Below are 6,736 nucleotides of genomic sequence, written 5' to 3' on the forward strand. Positions count from 1 at the left end.
AATGCTTTGCTGACTCTCTTCTTGAGTTTGAAATGTAAAATCTCCCAATTTGCAAGCTTTGGGAAAAACAGTCAGTTAAATCAACTAAATGCTTTTATATATCTATAAATTCCTTTCATTCTACTGCAGAGCACTTCAAATGGGGCAGCATCCTTCCCACACTTACCTACCCTTTAGTACCACATTCCCCATCCAATCAGAAATAAAGATGTTATGGATATTTTCCTCCTTTAAACATTATTCTTGTGGCTAATACACATGCACTTCTCTCATTTACTTGTCCTCATAAAATAATGAAGAAAGAATGACCAAAGATCTCAATTTTTTAATAGTGTCATGTGAACAAATTTTCATTGATTTCTGAGAAGGGACAATATTTTGAAGTAAACTGCCATAAAATCTTAACCACTTTGAAGACAGATTTGGAGTTTTGTTATCTGTCACAAAAAGAAAACCAAACAAACTGCTTTTACTTTCATTATTGAAGTGGAAAGATTTTCCCACAGAAATATTTTTTTGTAAATATTTACACATTGATCTCACCATGTTTCTGATTTTTTTTCAGCACAAAAATTATAAATTTGAATCAGTCTAAACTTATAGGGTGTTTATTCAATCATACAGACTCTAAATTAAAGAGATTTTATTATGCCACTGGATTAAATATTCCAGTGACTACCAGTAATTACTATCACTTAAATAAGTGGTTTGTTGGTTGTGGGGTTTTTTTTACCAATTTTAATTTCTCTGAGTGTCCCTTGATGTCAGTTCTTCTTTGTTGCACTTCTGGTTTCAAAGGGTAAGTTTCACTGACTATCAAGTTGGTGGTTTTTTTCAGTTTTGCCATCCTCAGTCTTCATATGCAGGCCAGAAAACCTCCCTGTAATAAATATCTCAAGCATTTGAATTGAACTCTTTTTTCAATGAAGTTTGTTTAGTGAGGGGTTTTTTTTATGCTTCCTCCCCCTCTGATTTTTGGATTTATTTTACATAATGTATAAAGGCTAATCAGTGCTCTGTGAACTTTTCAAGGAATCTTCTACCACTCATGCTCTAACACAATATTTGCAGGCATAAAAATTAATCAAATTTCCCTGTAGCTAATTCAAGCTAACTTCATTTTTTTCCTATTACCAAGCTCTCTCTTCCTAAAGGTTCCAGGGTAGACTGGTACTTAAACACTCACCACCTTTAATAGGAACCTGGACATTTTTCCTGAGCTTGACTGCAAGAGAGGCAGGAGGGGCTGCATGTCAGGTTTAAAACAGTAATTTAATTCCTTGTGCTTTTTTAAGAGTTTAAGGGGATAAGCTCCTTATCTGAAGAAAAAAAATGATACTTTTTTAGTGGTTGTTGCACTCAGTGTGCCTTTCAGCAGATTCCTGCAGAGGCTGCACAGCAAGAGGTCCTGGATTCTTATTTCATGATGGTTAGCCCACAGTGTTGAGAATTTTTATTTAGTTGAATGTGTTACCTAATTTTAAGTTCCTGAGTGATCACAAGAGTCTCTCTTTATGCATACAGATCCTCTGTAGGCACATCAGCTTTATTCCACCTTCTATTTGTGACTCGGACTGACAATTCTGAGCCTAATCCACAAAGAAAACTGTCAGAGGCATTATAAATTAACAAGTACACAGTCCTTCCACTGCCAAGCACATCATCCTAAAAGAAGGGTCTTGAATTTTCAAATCAATATACATCTTTAGTTACCAAAAACTCCATTTTCCTAACAATTCTGTAAGTATATCAGGCCATGGTGATTGCAATTACAAAGAATTTTATTGTCTTGCTGGGTTACATGTACACAAATCCATGCAGAAGTGGGAGCTGAAGCCTTGCTCTCTGACAAGGGGAAAGGTTGTGCTAAAGATACATGAAATATCCTCTGTTTAATAGAAAATAGAGAGAATGAAGACCTAGGAAAGCAGAGTTTGCTTCTTATTAAATACAAAGCTCTGTTACCACAGCAATGTTAATTAGTGGGAAATAAGAAAGATCCTTTGATGTATGCATTTTAGCTCAAATTACTTCAGTATGTTCCAAAATCATCTTTAAGAGATGTTGGGAAAATATAAAGGCAAGTGGGTAAAACAAACTGTAGCTGCAATTTGGTACTTAGTATTTTGATGTATTTACACCTGGGTAGCTTTTGGCAGCCTATTTTATTTTGCAGGCTTTCTGAGTCCATCTTTGTACAAGTGGGTTCTAATGAGTCAGGCCATTAACAACAACTCTCAGGCAGCAAGAACAAGGCAGCAGCAGCGTTTGTACTCATTGCTCAAACCCTTCTGGGTGTTACACTGCGATGGAACAAAGACAGACAAGGTCAGATCTAAACATAAACGCCTTTGTGAAACGTTTTTTGTGCACAGTACATTCCTCATTAATCTATTTCAAATGCCTACCATATTAACATATTAATGCAACATCTCATGTATGTTGTCCAACCATTTTCTCCTTTTTTGCTGCTACAAAGCTAAAAAAGTAACAGCAGTGAGAGAAAGATCAGATTCATACAAAAATTTTATCCCCCAAAGGAAATCAAAATTTATTTTGTTGATATACTAACAATATTTATTAATATATCAGTAAACTTTACCAATATTTCATTAACTATTCAGTCCCCCCAGCAGTGACTCATAAGAGCAGCACAAGGTCTTCCTTTCCCCTCCTGTTCTTCATTTACACCTCCTCCCCCCACAGGATGTTTTTGCAGCATAAATCTCACACTTTGGTTGAGCCTTTGTTGCCTTGTTTACATTTTCTAAAAACCTATCTTCAATTCTCCAAAACTGAAAGAGCAACTTTGATAAAGGAATATTAATTTATTCCATTTCCATGAAAATCTGAAAACTTACCACAGGAAGGGATGAGGAGAAGATAACAGCAGCAAATTCTAAGCCACATGATTCCACCCACAGACACTCTAAAGCAAAAAGCTTCTCCTGGTAACGTGACCTGTCAAACACCAAGATGTGAACTGCAAGCAACTTTTCCCCTATTACCAGAAGAGTTATTTTCAATTACTAGTTTCGACATTTAAATTCTTCACGTTTTCACCAGCAATTCTTTACTATTTCACACTCTTTTTCAAATTCACATCTATAGAGCTAAATGAAAAAAAAAATCCAAACCACATTAAAAAAACCCTATCTATCCAAATCAAGACTTTGCCCTTGGTTTTGTTATTAATTATTTGGTTTCACCATGCAATATGTTTCAGGACATCAGTATGTTTCTGGACATCCATGTTTTGAAAGTATGTTCTCTTTTGGTTTTTTTAATTATTAGGAAAATTATGTAGTTACTAACATTTTATGTATTAGGAATGGGAAGTTGCAAGACAGGGCATTACCAGCCTGGAGACATTAATGTCTCTGGACATCCTCCAACATTTATCTCCACACGTCTCTCAGATGTCCAGGATCCTCCCCCACTTCCAAGATCTTTCCTCCAGTCCAGACCTTCACCTTCCTTCCCAAGCTCCAAGTCCCTGAATATCCCAACCAACCAGTTCAAAAGCAGAAACACAAGTGATCAGCTTCCTAACTGCCAGTTTTGTGTTTCACCTCTTGGTTACCTGGAGGTTCCAGGACATGGCACTTTCATTTAGCCCAGGTCTTATCCAAACCTACACATGATTTTCACCAACTGCAGCTTGCAAGTAGCACCTGTTTGAAATTTCAAAAGCTCAGTTTCAGACATTCACCCACATAACACAATTATGTGCCACACAGTTTAAGTTATTTCCACCTACACTAGCCCTGGGGGGAGGTTTCTACCTTGGCTCCTTCTATTCAGACTTTTAGCAGAATGAACTTCATTTAGTCAAAAAACTGCATTTCCAAAAGTTGTTTGGATTTGTGAGAATTTTCCTTCTAGTTCACAAACTTCAGGCAGTATTTCAGAATTTATCCACTTCAGCCATTGGTTCTTTTGTGTTCCTGTTCCAGTGCTTGCTCTGGCACTGGCCATTTGGAAGACTTTCCAGCCTTGACAGCCCATTTGTGGGTAAGTGTTTAAATCAGTGTTTAGAAGAATAAAGCAAACCAATATAATTTATGTCTGCTTTATCTTCACTAGCTGTTTCATTGCTTATTTCTCAAAGAACAGGAGGTGTCCATCTTTACTTAAGAGCCACACTCTCTTCTAAGAAATCTCAGTGTAAGCCCTCAAATTACCCTGACTGCACTCACTGAGGATATTATGTTATAGCCATTAAATTTCTATTTATTGTATTAAACTTTAGACCCATACCCTTCCTTCTCCATATAAGTCTGTGGAAAGCATCAGCACTGCCACCCTTTCCTAACAAGTCCCTGGGCATATTCCTATCAGTCTCTGCTCCTCCCAGGAATTTGCAATGACTGCTTGTCACATTCTGTAGAGCTGATGAGATGTCTAATAAATGCTCCTTTTCTTCTGAAGACTATTAAGGAAAGCTGAACATTTAGCTAGTGTCTTTTTAATCTCATTTTCATGAGTTAGACTCCTAAGTCAAAGGACCATATCTGGATTTTTTTTTTCATCCATTCCAAGAGTTGTTTTAACTGAACTTCCACCCTATAGTACCCAGGATACTGAAACATTAAGCTTCCCCAACTTCAAAATTAAATAATAAAAATCTGTCCTTCCTGATATTCTGGAACAGGGAGCAGATTGAGCCTGCAAGTCATTCCTCTTTTAATGTCAGCTCAAGCTTTACCTTGAGTTTCCCAGGACCTCTCTCCTGCTGGCTATGTCATCTCCCCACTTTGTTGACAGATTAACACATGCTGCAAAAATCATACTCCAGTTTTTAACAGTTTCTGCAATTAATCTTGAATGAATTCTCATGGGCTTCCCTTCTTCTTCTTTGCCAGTCTCAATCACATTTGGGTTTGCTTTTTTTTACTTTCTCACTTTTCTTTCTCTTCTTTCACCGCATTTCATCTGAGCTGTTTTTCATCCTCCTTCATTTACATTTCTCAGTCTCATTCAGATCTCAAAAACTCTTCATGTGGAGTTCTCACAGATGTCACTTTTATCGAGCTGAAAAATGGTGAAGATACGTGAATTTCCACTTATAGTCTCTCTGCAGTGAGGAATTTTGTTTTGAGTAAATAACAAATAAGCTTCTGCTATAAATCACTAAACCTAAGTGAATATTGTGACTTTACTGCTATAATGCAAACACCATACACATTAAACATTTGCCAGAAGAAAAGTTAAGCTGAGAGGAAATTTACTTGGCTTAGCTTCCAGTCTAATAGTCCATTATGGGCAAGTGGCAAGAACTGCCAAAACTGAGAACCTGGCCATGTATTTTGAAAATATTATGTCTTGGGTGGTGACCAGACAGTAACAGACTATTTATTTTAGCTACAAGAATTCACTCTTGTTAATAAACAGATTCTTTCAGCCTCATAAAAAAGAACCAAAAAGAACTTCCATGTTAAGGCAACATCTCTATCCAAAACCACACAAGTTTTTCCTACTTGTGTCAACTTAATTGGTAAAAAAATAAATTTAACTAAGAATAAAAAATAATATAGGCACAAAGAGAATTTAATTTTAAGTTTTTAATTTTAATGAGGAAATGGTAAAATACATGCATAGAGAGAAGGTCTGAAAGGCATGGGCAAGACTTTGAGGTATTGGTAAAAAGGCAAAACAAGAGGTGGATTTTAGACAACCTTTGTAATTAGCTGTCTAGGAGGACAGTCTTATCTATAATGCTGTATTTTTCTTTCTCTGTTATTTATGATAAAACACATTTTCTAACTAGCTTAAGGATAAGACCTTAAAATCAATAAGTATGGACATAACCAGTGGAAGAGTTTCTACAGAGAAGAAGAAAAATGTAAAGAGATTGAGAGTCACCACAATTACAGATAACATAAATGAGCAGGAAGGAATTAATAACTACTCCTAATAGGGTAACTTGTAATATTGGATATGTGGTGAGAAAAGAGAAGGGGGCAATACTTCTGCAGAAAATGAGGTCTCAGAAAATGAGGTGTCCCTACATCTGCCAGGTTAGACTTGTCATGGCAAAAAGAAACCCATTTAAAAATGTGAATAAGTCAGCAATAAGAATATGACTGAGAGCAATTAGTCTTTCAGTAAGCAATCACAGGAGCTGTGGCCAAAGGCAGAGCTGCTGGGGAGCTCAACAAGGCAGAACAAACCTGGGACGTGGCAGAGATCACAAAGTCTGGTGGAGAGGGAGAAAGGGTACAGAATGTTTTATGTTTTGTTTTTATTATTTAACACACAAACAAGGAGAAATTTCAGAGAAAATACTTTGCAACTTTGATTAATACTGTTGTTTTAAGTGAAGCTGTTGGTTGTTTCACAAACTGACTGCAAAAAGTAGAAACATGAACAGAATCCTTAAAGCAGATCTTCCAATATTAGTCACTTTATCTGCCATCTGTTAGGAACTACAACTGCCAGTTCATTTAGTTTTTTACAAGCTGACCCTAAAATAACTCACTGTAAAATTGTAATATTTTTCTCACTTTCTGTAAGAAAAAGGCATCCTAACTTCTTTGAACTAAGGCATGAAATGGCTTGTAAAATATCAAGATGGCCTTAATAAGTATGTACTAGCTCATTCAACTGATGTGCCATGAAGCTGGAGGAACCTTTAATATTCCATTAATTTCACTGTAAAAAGCAGTTCCATGAACAGAAATAAGTTCCCAGACAATGAAGGAATCTTCATGCTCATTATTTTTTTTATTGAAGT

At 36.3% G+C, this 6,736-nt stretch overlaps 1 long non-coding RNA gene across 1 annotated transcript in view; it reads right to left on the reverse strand.

The window, feature by feature from the left end:
* The window catches only part of LOC137482583 (uncharacterized), a 233,909-nt gene extending 230,803 nt beyond the window's left edge, over window positions 1-3,106 (reverse strand). The window contains exon 1 of the long non-coding RNA XR_011004160.1: window positions 2,862-3,106. This is a non-coding gene — a long non-coding RNA (uncharacterized lncRNA). The remainder of the gene's footprint in view (window positions 1-2,861) is intronic.
* Window positions 3,107-6,736: the final 3,630 nt, after the last annotated feature.

The sequence above is a fragment of the Anomalospiza imberbis genome, chromosome 14, assembly GCF_031753505.1.
Source record: "Anomalospiza imberbis isolate Cuckoo-Finch-1a 21T00152 chromosome 14, ASM3175350v1, whole genome shotgun sequence".
NCBI classification, from domain to species: Eukaryota; Metazoa; Chordata; class Aves; order Passeriformes; family Viduidae; genus Anomalospiza; species Anomalospiza imberbis.